The sequence below is a fragment of the Periplaneta americana genome, chromosome 1 (assembly GCF_040183065.1).
Source record: "Periplaneta americana isolate PAMFEO1 chromosome 1, P.americana_PAMFEO1_priV1, whole genome shotgun sequence".
In the NCBI taxonomy this organism is placed as follows: Eukaryota; Metazoa; Arthropoda; class Insecta; order Blattodea; family Blattidae; genus Periplaneta; species Periplaneta americana.
Genome location: NC_091117.1, coordinates 186,493,577 through 186,514,137, shown reverse-complemented (window position 1 = coordinate 186,514,137; position 20,561 = coordinate 186,493,577).

Here is a 20,561-nt window from a genome sequence, read left to right as displayed (position 1 = left end):
CCGTACTTGCTAGGCAACTTCTCTGGCACATGAGTAATACACCTCTGCGGAAGTGTAGGAAGTTGAATTCTCTAGGCTCATCAACTAGCCACATGACGGGATACAGCGAGCCATGACACACTTTGAACTGAACGCCCAGTAGGTCTTATATTTCGAACTGCTCAGTGCAGCATGTACTTGTCAATGTAACGACATGACATGGATACCCCTTCTCCAATTAATGCGACTTTTCAGAATACACTGGTCCTTTCATGTCAGGGCTCTATATTGTACTCATAATAAAGATTTTGTTTAGGAAATTATAACCGTAAAAACCACATGTTTCTAAGATGCTCCATTTCTCAATATGCATCAAAAACTGCTACACTGATTGATGCAGTGACGTCATCCCTCCCAGGGTTAGCTGAGATTCACCTACTGCTGATTGCAATGCAATCCGGAATCACTCGTGCCTGTTAAATTTAATCTAACACTTTTCATGTCTTTGTTAATATTTGGATTATTAGATATATTACATAAGAGTGGTATTGTGTCTACGTATGTTGTTAATAATGTACATTCAGTAAATACAACATTTTTAACCATTTTATCACCATTAAAACTTTTATTATTATTATTTTATTTTTTTTTTAATTTTATTCAGCTTCCTCCAAATGAAGGCTGCCTAGAAGACAAAGCTTATAAAAAAAAAATTCTTTTTTTTTTTTTTAGTAAATGGTAGGTACACAATTATAATGAAACAAAAAAACAATGGAGAAGGAAAAGGAAGAGAAATAACACAATTATAAATAATTGAAGACTACTATACAAAAGATCATTAATTCCAGAAGAAACATAAAATTTCCTAGTACGGTATCCATTTGCTATCAAGTGATCACAGTCTTGTATTTAGCAAGACCCAACTAAAGTGAGCAGATCACCATAGAAAAGAGATCAATCTATTTACGTGTAGAGATCGTTTCTTAGGATTTTTATAAATCCCTTCACTGCAGACGAGACAAGAGTTTGCCTAGACTAAACTGCTTGCAAAAATGCTCGAGTCTTTTTGTGATGGTCCCACTAGCTCCAATCGGTAATCCAATAACTTCCATCGACGTTAGATGATATTTTCCTTATAATATGGTACAGTGGGGTCGTATATGTCGCATTTTTCCTGATGTACCTCAGTAGGTTGATTTTCGTACGTTTCCATCCTTGCAGCTGGATCAATTATGAATCCGCTTGTTGATCTAAAGTACACAAAATTGAAATCTGTGTTTGAAGAATTCTTGTAAGAACTCTTTTTGTTGAAACAATAATTTCAAAATCCTGCATAGGATTGGAATATATCAGTCTCCTAACTGTCCATTGTGCAATTCAAACCAAGAAATGGATTTGGAACACCTCGAAATCTGTGCTTCATTGGCTGACCATGATAATATCTTTGAAAATATTGGCGTGCAATAGGTCAAATGACTTTATCAAATGCCTGGCATTATAAAACAATAACATAATTTCAAATTAAAAATATTTTGTCATAACTTATTTTACTGTGCTGAGTACATAAAATTATATATTGTTTTATTTATATAAAAAAGAACTATATAAACACAATAAACGATATCGAAAATTTGTATTTCAAATGTTGCTGTAACACTTTTCACAGAAATAAATGATCATTTATAAATTCAAATATTTTTAGTCCTAATTTTACTGATCTTGTATTCTTTTATTAAATGGAAAATAAAACAAACTGAAATAAAATGCTTACTACATACAGAATAAAACTGTATAAACACGAATATACTTGGATTGAGTTGGCTTTATGACGGCTCAGCCCAGAACGAGTTCGTACACTTTGGCCCATTGTGCGCCCTATATATGCAATGATTGTGTCCAAGACAGACAGGTGGCATTTTGTGAATCCAGTGCTGACAGATGAGCATCCTACTTTTCTCCTAAATAAAATATACTTACGCACACAGAATATTTAATAAATTTTAAAGAAGGAAAAGTTTGTGCAAAGGGCTGGAATCGGGAAGAGTACCTAAAACGCTCATTGCATATCCGCTTTGAATAGCTATACTTAAGCGTTGATGCAAATAATTAGTGCAATGGCGATCGCCAGTAATGGAGATCAAAATTTGGTCGATTAGAGATACTAGAACTTTAGCGTCATGGCTCCAAGAACCGAAGGTCTCCACAGCAAAGGGGATAAAGATATAATTGTCTAAAAGATGTGCATATTTATTGGCTTTTTTCTTCATGGCTAATTCAGCAGCAGACGCTGCGCGTCTGGAGTTATTCGGCAAGTGAGATGGAGCTAGTGTCAATGCTAGTAGAGTCCCAAATTAAAGATTTTCCTCTAGACCCTGGAATTATGGTGAGACCATCGTGTCGTTTACCATCCGCGCGACTAATAGTCTACCTAAATGAAATATGAAACACTTCACATTTATATGAAGGACTGAGAATTAGAATAGATTAATTATTATCCACCAATTTAAATAAAATGGGAAAACTCACAATCAGAGATCGGAACTTTGGCAGAATGCCTCTTTAAATGTGTTAAATCTATCTTCATTTTGAAAGTAAATCTGTACGAATTATACCTTTGTGATTGAAACGTCACAGTTTTATGTTGCCCTTTTCTGCCTTTTTTTTTTTAATATAAATGCATAATTTACAAAATAAATGCCTTTTTTGCCTTTATTTGATTACGTATCTATTATTTATGTATTTATTATTAAAAATTGCCTACAGATATAGTTTAATTTATTTCTACAACCGCTAAAATGAAAGTGACTTAACCAAATGTAGGTATATTGTCTTTCAGTCAGTTCATATTCTCTTTGCAACAGTGAGTGCTGCCGTGCAAAAATGTATAACAGCGATTTTAATTATCGCTTGTGTTTATTTGACAAGGCAACAGTGAGTGCGGGTCTAACGTTATTTTTCTTTCAGTTTTCATTGCGACGTTGTAGCTAGCTAGCTAAATATTTCATATCGCATCATATCAGTACAACCAAACACAAAAATGCACTTTCCAAGGCTACTGGGGAGAAATTTCTTTGCTTCCTACAGTAATTGCAACATCGAGTCGAAAATCTGAATTTGCATTCGACTTTTGTAAAACTTTTCTTGCTGCCGAAATCCCTTTGTGGAAAGTGCAAGGTTTTTGTAATTGCCTTTTATTGCGTATTTTAGCTATTTATAATGCCTTTTTGCCTGCCTATTTTAGCAATTTATGAGGCATTTTTGCCTGCCTATTTTAATGTTTCATAATGCCTAAACTTCCGGTCTCTGCTCAATAATTTCAACCCTTCACACTTCTTTATAGAAATAAAAATAAAAATTTAAATGAACATGCTAATGCCACGTCTGGTGGTGTGCCCATAAACTTTTCGTCTTCAAAATCCATAATTCAGAATGACATAAATATTGAAACGTTAAGCATACAAAAGTCGTCCAAGCTGAATAGCTGTTTGTATCAACAATGGATTCCTACTAGTGTCTTGGTAACAAACCTGATGACTAAGGTGAAAACGCGTTTTAACGTTTTTTTTTTATATTTTTAATTGTATTTAATTAATTATATTTAATTGTATTTTCGTAGAAATTAATAGCGTGTAACACACTTTCGGGAAAAGGCAGTTCTAAAACTTCATCAGTGTAAAGTAGCCATCATAGCATCATTTTCTACAACAAAATGGTGATTTTTGACCAAAAATTACCGAATTTTAACCTATTTCCTATCATAAAAAAGTAACATAATAGAAAATAAATTATGAGGTAAGAACAGAATGCAAACGGATCATATCCTAAAACATCAAAGAGCCATGCTACGAACCTAGGTACCTATAAAAAAAGATATTAGAAAATTTTGAAAAAAGATGGAAAGATGATCTATGAATAGGCCTATCGTTACTTAGTGGAAGAAGTCTAAGATAAACGGGAAGAAAATTATAGTGATGATGATGATGGGTGCAGGTTCGTCGGCTGGGCCAGAGAATTTTTTCGCTATCATTTTAATTATATTTCGGTAGCTGTAAGTAAATACACTAATTTTAGATAAATGTGGTGGTAATTTGATGTTAAGAGATGCGGAATCTGATGGTATCAGTATGCGAGGTCTTGTCAATGCGGAAAGTGAACTCAGAACCTCCATGTACGATAGTTGCCGTATCCTCCAGAATGCCTTCTCTGTATAGCACTACAATTGGCAGTCCATCGTAAGGCAGAATCTTTACAATGTAGTCAGCGTCTTTATCTCGAACTGGAGGAACATCAATGATGTCACGGGGCTCTTTGCCGTGGCGACGAGTTACAGTAGTTGTACCTGAAAGAATGACGAGATAATGTTTAGGCCGGTATCTGGCATTCACCTTACAATTTGGAAAATGTCGGGAAAATACAATGAGCTACTTAGCTCGAGCGCAATTCAAACCTACGATCAGCCTAGGTTCAGGAGAAGAGCTCCTTGTACCATTCTCCAACCAGGAGATCAATCGTGAAAGGAATGTGCTTACTATTGCGTCATCTATTGGAGCGAAGTAGATAGATAATATTATCGTTATAACGTCAGTTTAAAAACCATGCGCTCTAGGCTACTGCATATGTTATTTCCTGTATGGAGAGATTAAAAGACCAGGAGATTAACAGTGATCTAATTTTGTAACTAAGGTAGTATAAATATGTGTGTGTCAATGTTATTGTTTGTGCTGTGAGAGCTAGCCAATAGAGATACGAGTACCCACGTGTGCGACTTTATGACATCTTATGACATCAACATTCATTCACAGCATCACCCCGCTGCGTTTCGTTCCGCAAAGACTTTCTCGTGGTTGGAGCACAGTATCTGAGCTTCGCCGATAAAGTATATTCACTATGATCGTGTGCAGTTCGGAACAAGAGGGCTTGGTTCGGAAGCTCCTTTGAACGCTCACTTAACAGATTTACGACTTCCTACACAAACACATTTGACCATTCCATCCCGTCCTTCCATTCCCATGCTCACAGTTGGCACATTCAATGATATTCTTGTGTTAACTGGTGGAATTCTTGAAATTCGGATAAGATGTGGCAACTCTCTCTCCACGTGGATATGAAGGTGACCTGTCAATTTTTCTAAAAGAGGATTGTGATTGGTTATTAACAGGCGAAGACAAGATTTCCGTCACAATAAGGAAGAAATTTATTTATATAGCTCGCGCAAGAAACGATTACCGAAAACCAATGGTGGCGTTGCTGTCTGTTTTGACGTGTGTATGTTAGCACGCCGAGGGAGGAGAGGAGCGAGCCGATGGAAATACTGCCTCTTCCAAGAATATAAACAGGTGAGGACATCACTGTGGAAATAAAGAACGTAGCAAGAGAAAAATTCGAAGCTAATTAAACGCGCAAAATATGTTTACGAATGAAATAATAATACCGTGCGATACAAGACACGTATTCACATGCAATGGAACAAACTAAAGACGTAATGTAACTATCACAACGCAAGACTGATTCTATTGATGTCATTTCTCTTCCGACTGTACTCTTGAATATCATTCACGTTATCTCGTGACCTTTCCTGTCGCCCGCTCTTCCTTATCGCAGTGTTTGATTCGCATTCCTTCCGTCGGCATTCCGTGCTTGCGAGACCTATAACAGTAGACTATTGGTAGGAGACAGTAGAAGGTCTGTCGGCAAAGTCCTTTTTGTGAAACCATACTCCATGATATAAAATGAAGTATAGCTGCCGTTATGATCTCATACCACTGTTACTTGAGTTACTTCATTACCGTTCTTATCTTATGGTCAGAATACCCACCAAAGAATGTAGAATGATAACTTAGATGTGTGAATTATAAAAGATGTTATAAGAATGAACTATGTGAAGTAGCCATTTGCACAATATTACCACAGTCTTCTATATACAGTCTCGAAGCTTGAGTTGTGAGGGTGCTAGAGTCGAATGCAATTCGGAAGGCGGTAGTCTGCTAGCGTTTGCGTCGAGAGAGATAGATAGAGAGAGCAAGGCAGCGTACAACATTGCCACATTGTACTTCACGCGCATATGCAATACAAATAGCACAGGAGAGAATTTAAATTATCAAAAGATCTTAGCTGTTGATTACTTAAGCATGACACCAAACAAACCCTCTTTCCTTCACTAACAATATTCTTTGCACGGTTCTGAATCCCATACCACATGCTTCTGCAGTCGTTTCTTGGGCGTTGGCAACGTTGTAGTCAGCATCAAGATGGCCGGCAGTGTTCTGCTTGTCAACGTTTTTAAAATAATTGTACACCTTAAAAACTATTTCCCACGCCTGCCTGTGCAATACTTGTCTTTTTACAGTCTCTTCTTCAATTTACGTATTTATCTTACACATACAGAGTAAATGTTAGTTTTACTTATTCAATGTATTGAAACACTCACACGTGAACAAACGAACTCGGAAAGTACTTGTTATAGACTGATTCTGATTGGTTCTACTGTACAAGCTTGCGACGTCACATGCCAGAAATGCTACGGCGCATGTAGCACTGATCGCCTTCCGAAATGCCGTCTAATCTAGGAACAATAGACTGTGCCGATACTATTTCGCATTGTCTGTAATGAGGTGATATTAGCGATCCTAGTGGTTAGCAACTATCTGTGGATGCATATTTACTACGTATTGAGCTTCGTGACTGTATATACCTACTAGACCACAGTCTACTATATACAGTCGCGAAGCTCAATATGTAGTAAAAATGCAAACATGGATAGTTGCCCACCACTAGGATCGCTACTATCGCCTCATCATCAGAGTCCGTGGATATCCACGGACTCTGCTCATCATCGCAGATCTCTCTCCTGGCAGCCGACAAAATATGTTACACTTTCGTTGTCGTGTTCTTTTGGAAAAATTAACACCTTCCTTCCATTATTGAAATATTAAATGCATAAAGTTAATTTGTTATTTTAATGAAGTATATTAAATTCCACCATAAACTCGAAGATACCTGCAAGAAATAGGTTAATATTATTTTTGTTTGTGCAAAACGAACTGAAATTTACTATAATCGCTTCACTCATTCAAGATTATAGCGATAATTAACTATGAAACCAATAAATATTAATTTGCATTTCCCTTTACAACAATAATAATGGAAATATGAATTAATGGATTAACTTATGTACGTGTACCGGTACTTGTAGTGTAGGCTTACGTAGTTGAGGTTAAGCAATAATAATCACACCAGAATTGGAAATAAAACGTGATTAATAAATTTTATTGTAACAGGCTTTTTCTACGTCTCTAATAAAGTAAGAAATAAAAATAACAACAAAATTAACAGCTATAATTAAAAACATATCCTTTGAAAAAAAAAAAAAGTAGGCCTAAGCAATAATAATCCCACCAGAATTGAAAATAAAACGTGATCAATAAATTTCATTAAAACAAACTTAATTTTTCTACGTCTCTAGTAAAATATTATTATTCCAATTATTGTATTTTAGCCATTAACATTTTCATTACAACCAATAACGAACATTTCACAAGCATCAATGTGAAATACGGAACGAGCTAGCACTCGATGGAAATACGATTCAGTCCAAAGTCGACCGTGGACAGTCTATTGTTTCTAGTTGCTAACCGCTTGGAGCGCTTTATCACGAGATTTGCAAAAAATCGCCTCAAGCTTCGCGACTGTATATAGTAGACTGTGTACTAGACTATGATGTTACCTTGTTGAAAGCGCCTTTCTGCTTGCGAGGTCAAGATAACCGCCACCAAGAGGAGCAGTGAGTTGGCACGCATGCCGGGCTCTCCTCTCGGCTCTCTTCCACCTCGTCTCGCTCTGCTGTGCTTCAGCCAGGGTTGCCATACGTACGACTATAGTCGTACGCATACGACTATTTTGACTAATTGTACGAGGTACGACCGCACTCCATGTCGTACGCAATTTTGTACTACTATTTCGCTGAAGATACAAAATTATTGTGAGTTACAGCTCGCAAGGCCACCGGCCGCAATTATTATCAAATTTGACCCTTATCTAAGCAAGAAATGAAGAAAGCAGAAAGCTCACGCAAGCAAATTATTTTGGAACTTATAATATTTTTATATAATTAAAATAAAATTAATGTTTAATTCGTCTTCAGACAAGCTTTCTTCATTCAATATGTGCTTCACTAATGCAAAAGGAACATATTTTAAGAGTGGGGAAAATACTTTGAAAATCGATATGGTGACTACGCTTGTCATTCAAGTTATAATTTGCCATCTTGAGCTCTAGGTTTCATGTATACCAAAGTAATACCAGTTTAAATTAACTTCCCTTGTATGTTCGAAAAAGGAAGTATTTTATGAATGAAATAGTACCGCAATAGGATAAAGAAGTCTAAACGCGTGACATTATAGCAGTGTCGGTTTTGAGTCGACTGTAGTGTGAATTAATTTTATATAATTTATCAGCTGTCGTATTGATTGATACTAAATAACAAAGATCAAATTTCTTCTGATTATAAAATATAACAATGTTGATTCTGAACAACGTCATCGTGCACGCTTTACGACGATGACATTTTTGATGATGAAGAAATTGGTGGTGATTTGTTTGAATGTCGAATATCATTATGGATGTGAACAATATATAATTATTAGTAGTATTCTTAACTGAGACTGAAATTTTGAGGTAGAATTATATGATTTTACGACGCTTATCAACTGCGATAGTTATCTAGCGTCTGATTGAGATTAAGATGGTAAAGCCAGCGAAATAAATCCACGGTCCAGCGCCGAAGTTGCTCCGCATTTTCTCTTAATGGTTGAGAGAAAATCCCATAAAATACTTTAACCAGTTTACTTGTCCCAATCAGGATTTGAACCCCGGTTAACTAATAATCTACAGCGAAGTGAGAGATGTACGACAATTTTATGTTGAAGTGCGACAATTTTCATGAGTTGGTACGACGATTTTGTTTCCTTTATCTGGCAACCCTGGCTTCAGCATTCAGTTCACTTTAAGCAACGAACGATGGTAATCTCAATTAATGTTGATTCGCACCACATACGCTGGATAGTCTTTGCTATTCATTACAGCAGATTTGGAATGAAATAGCCATTCATGGCCTATTTTAATGTTACCGGTATTGTTACAGAACAATTCTAGAGACACTGACAAAGAGAAAGAAAAATCTTGGTGTAGGTAATGGATATTGTAAATCGAATTTTGCAGTTGTGTCTTTCTGCCTTAGAGTGCGAAAGATTAAACCACCAAACTCTGTATTGATTACTGCTTGTTATCGGTTCCTTCTTTAGCCAGTGAAATTGGGATTTAATTGTCTCTAACTCCTACGTGGTCTTCGCCACTTCCTTTCCTCCCCCATCATCCTTTCCTCATCATCCCGTTTCTGGTTTTTCAGATCACTCTATAGGCGGCCTCCCGAAGCTACTGGCTCTCTCGATCGGCCTCCGTGGATTGTAGTTAAGCGACATTGGATGGCTTCTGCAACGAGCACCCGAGGCGGACCTAATCGGGGGAGGAGTTTCGCCTCGGACCGACAGGGGGGCCTTGGGGGAAGTTGCCGAAGCAGGAATGGTATATGGATTCTGTCGGCTGTAGGGACCAGTCGTTAGGGAGTCATGTGGTTGGGTTGGTGCGCGTAGGGGATCTATGGCACGCAACTCATTCCATATCGAGGGTTAGCGCAATATATCTCAACAGGTTCGCAGTGCTGGGCCATCCGTGCCCCCCCTCACTTATATTCCATTCCAATTCCAAGTCCTACGTGGTATGGTATTCATTTCGTCGCTCTTTTTCCCCCCTTCTGGATTCCACTGCATTCATTCATTCATAGTTTTCTGCCCAAGAGCAAGTCTTTCACTACAGATCTATCATTCTCCAATCTTTTCTATTTTCTGTCTTCCTATTAATCTCCGCGCATGATCCATATACAATGCGTAATGTTCTACTTTGTGTAATTCCTCCATTTTCATCTAACTTCATCCCTCTTAGCCCCATATATTTTCCTAAGCACGTTATTTTCAAACACCCTTAACCTCTGTTCCTCTCTCAGAGTGAGAGTCTATGTTTCACAACCATACAGAACAACCGGTAATATAACTATTTTATAAATTCTAACTTTCAGCTTTCTCATTTCATCTATCATCTGTAATAGTGTCGACCTCGGTAGCGCAGTTGGTATAGCGCTGGTCTTCTGCGCTCGAGGTTGTGGGTTCGATCCCGGCCCAGGTGATGGCATTTAAGTGTGCGACAGGCTCATGTCAGTAGATTTACTGGCATGTAAAAGAACTCCTGCGGGACAAAATTTCGGCACACCTGCGACGTTGATATAACCTCGGTAGTTGCGAGCGTCGTTAAATAAACCATAATTTATTTCTTTATTTTATTCTGTAATAGTAAAAATAGATTGGGTTGATATCTGGGGGTAGTACGGGTTTCCGATGCTGATCTAGGTTCTAAGGGCTTGGGGCTCCGTGCTCTGGGTTCGGCTCGTCAGTAGATACTGAAGGGTACAGGAAGGATGGCCCGCCTGTTAGCGTTGGACTCACAAATGCCACCCGGGCTTGTACGTCGGACTCATCATCGCATATAGGGTGTAGGATAATGGGCCTTAATGACCTAGGTGCAAGGATTCATCCTGGAATCTGCCGTTGTGAAATCAATCAGTCAGTCGAAATCAATCTATCAACTGAGCTATCAAGGCGACTTTGAGAGTGTAATGTGGATTCATCTGACAGATTTTAAACTGTAAGTTGATCATATTTTGTTACGAAATTCCTTTAATTATATTTTATAAAAGAAATATAGGTTCCAAGATGACGATAGAAAATCATAAATCGTTATCATTTGTTCACAATGTCACACTCTTAATTAAGTAGGAAATGCACCGTTATTGTAATGATGCTCGGTCTACTTTATTCGTAGTTATTTCACTGGTTATTTCCTTCGAAGTTAAATGAATTGCTTATTAAGTTAAAATTTTATTCATCATTAATATCATATTCTAGATGATAATATAGTAATGAGAAGAAAGAATGCTTTCTTATAAGCTCCCCATTAATAAATTATTGTGCACGTACGTGTTTTTAAAGTTTTAATTAATTACAATAGGCCTTTCGATTAAGTTTAATCTTATCATCGCACCCGTTAGAAAGAAATCTCTATTAATATCTAACGTCGTAAGTTAAGAATATGTTGCTAGAGAATTTAATTTTTAGACGATCGTACTCTTTCCTCATATTTCATGTTGTTTATCTCGTAAGTTGACACCAGCGAATAGAGATTATAAAGAATGGACACTCCGCGTCGGTATCTTTGATGTAGACGGACTGATTTCAATGACCTTCAAGCCAGCTAAAGTGTGAGATTCTGCTTTCTCCCTAGAGTTGGCGCTGACATCACACCAGCTAGCAGTCGACACAGCGGAAATATAACACATATAATTAATACATCTAGGTACATTATGTACTCAAATAAAATAAATTGGATCCATAAAATAATAAATCCGTCATTAACTTTATAATGAGAGTTGAGATGTTGACCCCAAAAACAATTAAAATATGTAATGATTTCATAGCACTGAAAATGGGGGGGGGGGGAAAAACTCTTACGAGAAGTAAAACCATACACCTATATTATATTATATACAAATATTCAACGAATTCGATACTTAATTTTATAATATAATGTATTATATCTGAAATATAAAATATTATTATTACAACTAGTTTGTCACTGAGAAATAAGGAAAAGCTGTTAACTTGAATTTATTTGAAGCAAAGCGTTACTGGATTATGCAATAAGGTAGGCGATGTTTGGATCCTGTATCTCAACTCTATTCTCAATTATTATCTTAGCGTATGCTCGATTACACTACCTCTAGCGCTTGAAAGTGGAACTAACCGCTGGCGCACAGAGAAACAAAACACAGGAAAATTCGCTCAGTGTCCATTCTTTATAATCTCTATTCGCTGTTGACACTACACGTTGCCTGGTTGCTACAAAAACAAAAGAAAAACTAGTGCTGTAGTGATTAATAGACTTCGAAATACAGATACCGGCCGGGAAGATACAGGTTGACTGATAGCGGAATGTTGAGCGGAGGTTGAGCATGGTTGCGCCCCACGGTCAAGTAAGGGTACAGTACGTACAAGATGGAGCGACGATAAACGATAAAAGAAGCAGCGATGCTATATCAGAGAGAATTGAAGCATGCATTGTCATTGAGGTGTGCATATTGGAGTAACGATAAAAGCGAAGATACACGATAAAAGCGACGAAAAAATAAATTCCATTTTCTTCGCTCTTGTCGTTCATATAATCTCTGATTAAGATAATATTGATGTGTATAATGACCGGTGGTTATCAATATATCCGAATATTAATAGATTTATTATTATTTCGGCATATTAAATTAATTGTTGTAGATATTGGCAAATTGATCAGTTGTGTATTTATTCGTGATACATTATGTGATCACAATAACCAATCACAACACAACGAATTTATACTACCTTTGGGATGAGAAACGGGTTCAATTTTGTACGTATTTAAGTTATATTAACTTGAACCTAGCAGCTGATATTTCCTATATATCTTCTTTCATTAAGTGGATGCATAGAATATCTTCTACTGATAAATCAAAATGTTCGCTTCCCGCGTCCTCGTCGCTCCGATATGAACACTTGATTCTTCGATAATACCAAAGCGTCGCTAGGTCATTTCTTTTATCGTTTATCGTTGCTCCAATGTGTACCTACCCTAAGATGCAGCAGATAAAAAAATGGTCCTTGTTTTGTGAGCATAGTTGCGCCCCGTTCCCATCAGGTAGAGATAAGGGGCATGGCATAGTTGCGTCCCGATGAAATAGTAGAGAAAAAGACATTACGGAAACTCGAGCCTCGTAATCAACCTACCTTATTGATTTCTTATAGGATTTAATATTCATTATCGATACAGTTAAAATGAACACCATGAAGTTGGCAGTACTTTATTAACTGTTCTCTACTGTTTATGCCAGCGAGTTAGAAAGAGAAGACTATAGAGTGGCCATGTTGTCCTGTACAGCGCTCTTTGCGGTGCCACCGCGAAACATGACAGATCTGAGCTAAGCGCCCACCTTTGTAAAAATTCGTCTGCTTACAATGTTGTATAACGGAGGTAAGAAGTACAAAAAAAACGAAGAAAAAACATGCCTGTTGTGTGTGCTGCACATAACTGCAATGTCAAAAGCAAAAAGACAACTGATATATCATATTTCATGTAAATTTTATGAAGTTAAGTCCATAGTTTTGTTAATTAGCAGCATTTTTCTTTCATGCATAAATGTGTAACAACACCCGGCATAAACAAAATAAATGGTTCACTGGTAATGTACTTAAACTAAATACGGATAAAACCAATACAATTCCGTTTCAGACCCAGTGAAAAACAAATAGCAATACAATATTAAAACTGTATTTCGACACCGGCATCCTTTATTTCTGCTCCTTCTGTCCTTACTGCTTATACAAGAAGACGATGAGCTGTAGCTTATAAGAAGTAGGCCTATTTCGAAGACAAACGATTAATCAAATAAATGGTTCACTAGTAATAAAGTTAAACCGCTACAATTCCGTTTCAAACCTAGTAATAGCAATCAAATATTAATATTGTATTTCGACACTCGCATCCAAAATAACGCAAAACTCTGGGGTAGGTCGTATTGTTGTTAGTATTTTGACTGGAAGGACATTAAAGAACATAATTGAGCACCCACGTGCAATAATGGGGTAAGTATGAATATATTTCGTAACTACTTACCTCAGTATTGTACGTGGGTGCTCAATTATACACTAATAATTATCTGTGGTGCCACAGCCCTTGAAAGGCTCAGACAGACCAGCCGGCTGTTGGCCTCACGTTCACATTTCAATAATAATTATACTTTACTGTAACAAAAAAACTGAAAGCGTGTTTTGTCATGTTTCACCCACGTTACAAGCTTGGAGGTAAAGGTTGTTTACTACAGATAGGGCCTACTTTCATTCTATATCTTATGGTATAGTAAATAATTTTGCAACGTGTAGAGACTGGGAAAACAATTTAATAAAATCATCCGAATCATACTCGTTCATTTTATAGGCAATCTTGCAGATCGCATTTAAAAGAACCTAGGAATATTAACATTTTCTTCAGTATATTTGCTAGGACTTCTTGTCATACTACATGGCAATTTTGCGTAGGTTATTCTTTTAAGCATTCCCTCTAGGAATAGCTCAAGTGTTTTAAATTTAGCGTACATAAGTTTAGATTAAGTTCCTAGCACGTATTTGACGAAATACTAGGTTTTTCCACTTCAGTTTAACTGATTTATGCAAACGAAATTAAGACAGCTGACGATTATAATGCCAGTTATCACCACGCCCACTTTGTTTTGGGCGCATAAGTTCATTACCGACGGTCGTTCAATTTTCTTCAAACATGGCGGCGCAATGACCACTCTATATCTTTCTCTTTCTAACTCGTTGGTTTATGCAGTGATTATCGATAGTCTACCGTTAAAATGATCACCATGAAGTTGGCAATACTTTATTAACTGTTTTCCTGCTGTTTATGGAGTGATTATCGATAGCCTACCGTTAAAATGAACACTATGAAGTTGGCAGTACTTTATTAACTGTTTTCCTGCTGTTTATGCAGTGATTATCGATAGCCTACCGTAAAAATGAACACCATGAAGTTGACAGTACTTTATTAACTGACATATTCAAATGAGTGAGTCGTTGGAATATGAGGCCTATGAGGAATAATCTTGACATTTTATTAATGATTTTTACACGGTCTGTGGCGTATAGTGAGATTAATTTACCACTATAATATTTTTAAGTAATTTATTTATTTTATGAAAATCACTTCCGTGTGTATTATGTCCTCTCCATTATGCTACCTGATTTCAATGCAGCTATCACTATAATATTTTTAAGTAATTTATTTATTTTATGACAATCATTTTCGTGTGTACTATGCCTATCGGGGCGCAACTATACCATGTCCATTCTGCTACCTGATTTCTTCGGGGCGCAATTATACCATGTCCATTCTGCTACCTGATTTTTTCGGGGCGCAACTATGCCATACCGGGGGGAGCAGACTTGGGCTTGTTTATTCTTTCCGGTCTGGTTTCGTACATACTAGCACTGAAACTGGGACAGTTAGACTGCTTGAAGTCATTGCGACGTCGAAAACCAAGTTCAATTGGAACACACTCTAAAACCTTATCAAAGTCCAGACCTATGTCACTTTTCTAACCTCTCATCTAACTCACTCTAACCTTGTCACAGTCTCCACCTCCTGTCACTTTTCTATCCCCTCATATAACCCACTCTAAAACCTTATCAAAGTCCCGACCTCCTGTCACTTTTCTAATCCACTCTAACCTTGTCTCAGTCTCCACCTCCTGTCACTTTGCTACCCCTCATATAACCCACTCTAAAACCTTATCAAAGTCCCGACCTCCTGTCACTTTTCTAATCCACTCTAACCTTGTCACAGTCTCCACCTCCTGTCACTTTGCTACCCCTCATATAACCCACTCTAAAACCTTATCAAAGTCCCGACCTCCTGTCACTTTTCTAATCCACTCTAACCTTGTCACAGTCTCCACCTCCTGTCATTTTGCTACCCCCTCATATAACCCACTCTAAAACCTTATCAAAGTTCCGACCTCCTGTCACTTTTCTAACCCCTCATTTAACTCATTCTATCCTTAATTAATTAACAGACGTATTCTGTAGGACCAAAAATTAATCTTTACGTAGATTCATTCTATCCTTGTCATAGTCCTCAGCCTCCTGTTACTTAGCTATCGGTACATGTGCCCGAATAATATAGAATACCGAAATGGCAATTGTTACTCCATTTTTATTGTATTTTTGGTTCAGAGAAGATACTCGACTTTATTCACGCGAAGATTTACAGTTTCGCCATCTATGAAATGAAGGGTTAGAGGTAATGTTGGTAGACAATATGGAAGGAAATTTTTAAGGAGACTATTGCTAGACCTGTAGCAGTCGTGCCTCATTGGCTATGCTAGCAGACGACTTGGTGTGTTTGAGTGTTGATGTTCGTATGGTGAAGGTAATCGTAGTATAACGAAATTTGATGCTCTTAAAAATTTATAAATTTCGGAAAGATTTGAAAAATAGCGAGAAGTGATGTGAAAGTGCACTGTTAGAACGCGTAAGTCAATGGGACAGCCAGTTCTACCCAGTAATGGAACGAATCACAACTATGAGGTAAGTGCTAGCGTAGTTTAGCAAATTGAATGTACTGTAATTATGTAGAGGTTAATAATATTTGTTTCAAAAGATATTAAAAACAATATGAAGGGAAGCTGAAAACGAGAGAACTGAAACAACCTTAGTCGTTTTCTGAATTTGACAAATTACTTACTGCACGAAAATGTAGAGAGTTTTTTGTCCTGTCATTGCTAAAAACTATTAATGAAGTGCATACAGTTTAGTAACAAATTGTCTCAATCAGTGATACTCACTAGAAATGAGAGAGCCAAAAATGAGAGTCACAATGTACAAGCAGTTACAAAAGAAATGTAACTGAACTGAATATTTTATGTGTGTGTATTTTATGTACTGCCATGATTCCAGGGACTGTTCACGCATAGAGCACGTAGTGAACAATGACGGACACCATGTGGAGCATATAGGTCTAGGGCGAAGGTTACTTACGTCCCAGGCACTAGAGAAAATTATTAAAATACCTTGAAAATGCGTAGGATTTATAGTATGGAGTAGCGGAAATTGGATGTGATCACTGGGAGAGCTATAGGTCTATGCCCACACAAACCGCCCCAAATAAGTACTTTACTTATATACCAAATTCGTCGTGCGCGAATGAAAAAGATGGCCATATTGCCTGATTATGACGGTGTATTCAGTGTCGCCAACACCTCTCACATAGTACTACACACCTAATCAAACCTAACCTAACCTCTCATATAATAATACGCACCAAATCTAACCTAACCTAACCTGTTACATAATACACACCTAATCAAACCTAACCAAACCTGTCACATAATACTACACCCCTGTAGTAACATTTATCAAGTTTAGTAGCATTTCATTTGCAAATGTTGCCCGCCTTGGTGTACGTGTCGAAAACCATCTAATGGAAGAAGTGAAACGTGGTGGCGAATGTCTTTTGTCTCCATTCTTTATAATTACATTTAGTTCATTAAGCGTGTGTTTTGTGAATGAATCGAAGTGTTAATGCAGTGATAATTCTATATATATAGTGCAGTAAAAATTGAAATGTGTTATGGTTGTGATAAAAGTGTTGAAAATTGAATTTATAGCGTCACATTGGCAGTGATAAAAGTGTGAAATATTCGTTCAGTGGCTGGTGGATACTCTGCCGTTTACCTAGCTAGACGACTCCTCACTTTCCGGAAGTTAGGTTATAGGTTCGCCCTGAAAAGGCGTGAGAAATGAGATATTTCTTTAATTTGGCCCTAAATAATCTTATGTTTTGAGTTTAATTTTTTATATCCAGAGGGAGGCTATTAAAATGGTTACTGCCCTACAACGCACTTCTTTTTGATAGCACAATAGACTTGCCGATGGAATATGAAAGTCATTTTTGGCGAGTATTTATGCTATGAACTGTTGCATTAGTTACAGTTTTCACGATTATATACGAGAAAGTTTATTAATGGAAAAAATATACTGACAAGCATGGGCATTATTTGTAGTTTTTTTTTTTTTTTTGAAAATGATGCTGCACATTCCTTAGATTTGGTACCTACTGTTATTCTAATTACTTTTTTTTGTAAGGGTGCGTACACACTTAGCGAACGAACAACGAACGAATGATGAAGCAAAACTTCGTTGAATAATTTCGAGGGAAAAATTGTTCCGGGGCCGGGTATCGAACCCGGGATCTTTGGTTTAACGTACCAACGCTCTCCCACTGAGCTACCCGGAAGCTGCCCCGGAACAATTTTTCCCTCGAAATTATTCAAATTAACTTTACAGGGAGTTATTCCTGAAAGCTTAATTTGCAAAACTTCGTTGTTCGTTCGCTGTTTGAAGCGACGTACAAATCATCAGCAAATTGTCAGAAAACATTCACATTCGCTGATTATCCGATATAAAGGCAGACGAAAATATAATTATAGCAAGTACAGGCCTGTTTCATAAACACAGTAATAATATTAAGTAATAGTATTAGGCTACAGTCATGAAAACAATTTTATTAACAGACCAAATTCTGCTTCATAAACGTTTTGCACGAGTCATAAAATACGTAGGGGAGAGTTGGTCAAAACGGGATACTTAACACGGAATCTTGTATATTTCCTGTTGAAGTGATAGGAAACAATTCAATTTTTACTTATGAATCCACTATTCTATGTACTTTCATAATACATTTTGATTTTAACTTCTAATGATATAGCTAAACTGGGAAAACAATTTTCTTGGAAAGTGCGCAAGTATCCCGTTTTGGCCGACTAGTTGGGTAAAACAGGATACTTATTTAAAATAATGAAAATATTGTTAAGGAACTGAAAAAAATGTGTGTGTTTTATTATAATGCATAATAAACATACCAAAAAGTGTTTTGCATCACCTGTCAACCAGATCTTCAATAAAAGATAAAAAGGAGGAAAGCTAAGGAATGAAAATGTATTTATTTTTAACAGTTGTTGATAAAATTATAGCAATGGTGTGGATGGCCAAATGGAAATTGAGTATTGGCTGGAGTACTTCAATAGAGTAGTGCTTCCTCTTGCATTGATAATGCATACTGTCTAACACCACATTTATCAACTGTTGATCCATTCTGTCCCATTCTACAACAGCAACTCTGCATAGGTCTTCGAGATTGCGTGAGGGGTCAGGGCGCGCAAGAATGGCTCTCTTTAGTTGAACACAGACATGCTCAATTGGATTCATGTCTGGAGAACATGCGGGCCATTCAAACCTGGCAATTCCTTCACGATTATGAAAGTCATTGATAACAGCCGCACGATGGATTCTGGAATTATCGTCCATAAACATGAATCCTTTTGCAGAGTGCTAATTAAACGGTGCTACTATGGCTTGAAGAATGTTGTCCGTATACTGTGGAGGCCTCAGCATTCCTTGGATCGACACCAATTTTGTCCGCGACCCCACATAATGCCACCCCAAAACATCACTGACCCACTATCTTGCTGCATTTGATTGTAGGAGTGTCTGAGTCGTGCAGCATTACCTGAGTCTCTCCAAACACGTTGTCGATGATTATCTGGCACAAGGCATATTCGGTATTCGTCCGTGAATAGAACTTTCTGCCAGTTTTGTACAGTCCATTGGTGATGATTTCTTGACCAGGTGTAACGTGCCTAGGTGTAAGAGTTGGGCCTCGCCATGGACGTCTGCAGTGCAGTCTGCTATCATGTAATCGGTTTCATACAGTTTGATTGGATACGCATCTCCCTGTCGCAGTTTGAAAGTCATTGTTAATCATGCCAGCAGTATTCTCAGCGTTTCTCGTGGCAATAATTCGCAGATATCGGTCATCACATTCTGTTGTTGCACGTGGACGACCACTACGAGACATGTCGTCGACAATACCTGGGTTTCGGAAGCGATTCCAGGTTCGTACCACATCACTCTGGTTCAATCCTAAGCAGCTCGCTACTTCCCTTGTAGATAGTCCTTCCTGACATAGAGAAACAATCCTCGCAGGGTTGAAGTTCAAAATTGACCGCCTTGCTATTGTTCAATCTCTTTAGAATGAAATAAAACTGTTTTACCCTGAGTTATTCGCTGAGAGATGAGATTTCTTGCACTTCTGTTTACATCTGTTTTCTTTTTCAATCGGTTTCTAAGATAGACTTCTACTGTTTCTCAACATTGTTTACGTTTTTCAGACAGTTAAAAGGATAGCTTTCAAATGTTTTATGGATATTTCTTGAAGTGGAGTGTAAATGCCACTTCTACAGGTGATGCAGAACTTTTTTTGATGTATTAGTAGTACTAAAATATGTATGTGGGCTTAAATGAAGAATATCAAATTATTATATGTAAGGTCTATCCTGTTTGTTGACATTGATTCATAGTCCTAATGCAGAATTTTTCATTTACAAAAGCTACAGTAGAATTATTCGCAGTCTTCCGATTCTATACTACTGCACGCCTGATGAGCCCATTCTTGGCATTGAATACACTTATTTCATCATCCCTCTTCAGGTTTTGAATTAGAGAATTTGTCGTTGTCTTCATCCTCTTCTTCCTAACCACTGTCATAGTTGGTTGTCATAGCGAGAACATATTCAATTCAGAATTTAAATTGAAATCCCACATATGCAATGCAAGTTGGGTAAAACGAGATCAAACCATAGGGTATCCTGTTTTGTCCGACGGGGTTGTAAAGAAAAACATGGCGTCACAACAAAACGGTAAAAGCTACAGCGGTTTTCTTTACAAAGAATTAAAGACTAATAATGTTTTATTTATATAAGAGACTTACTTCTTCAACTCTGCTAATTTAATCCCAGAATGTGCCAATTAAAATCAATCGAAACAATTTAG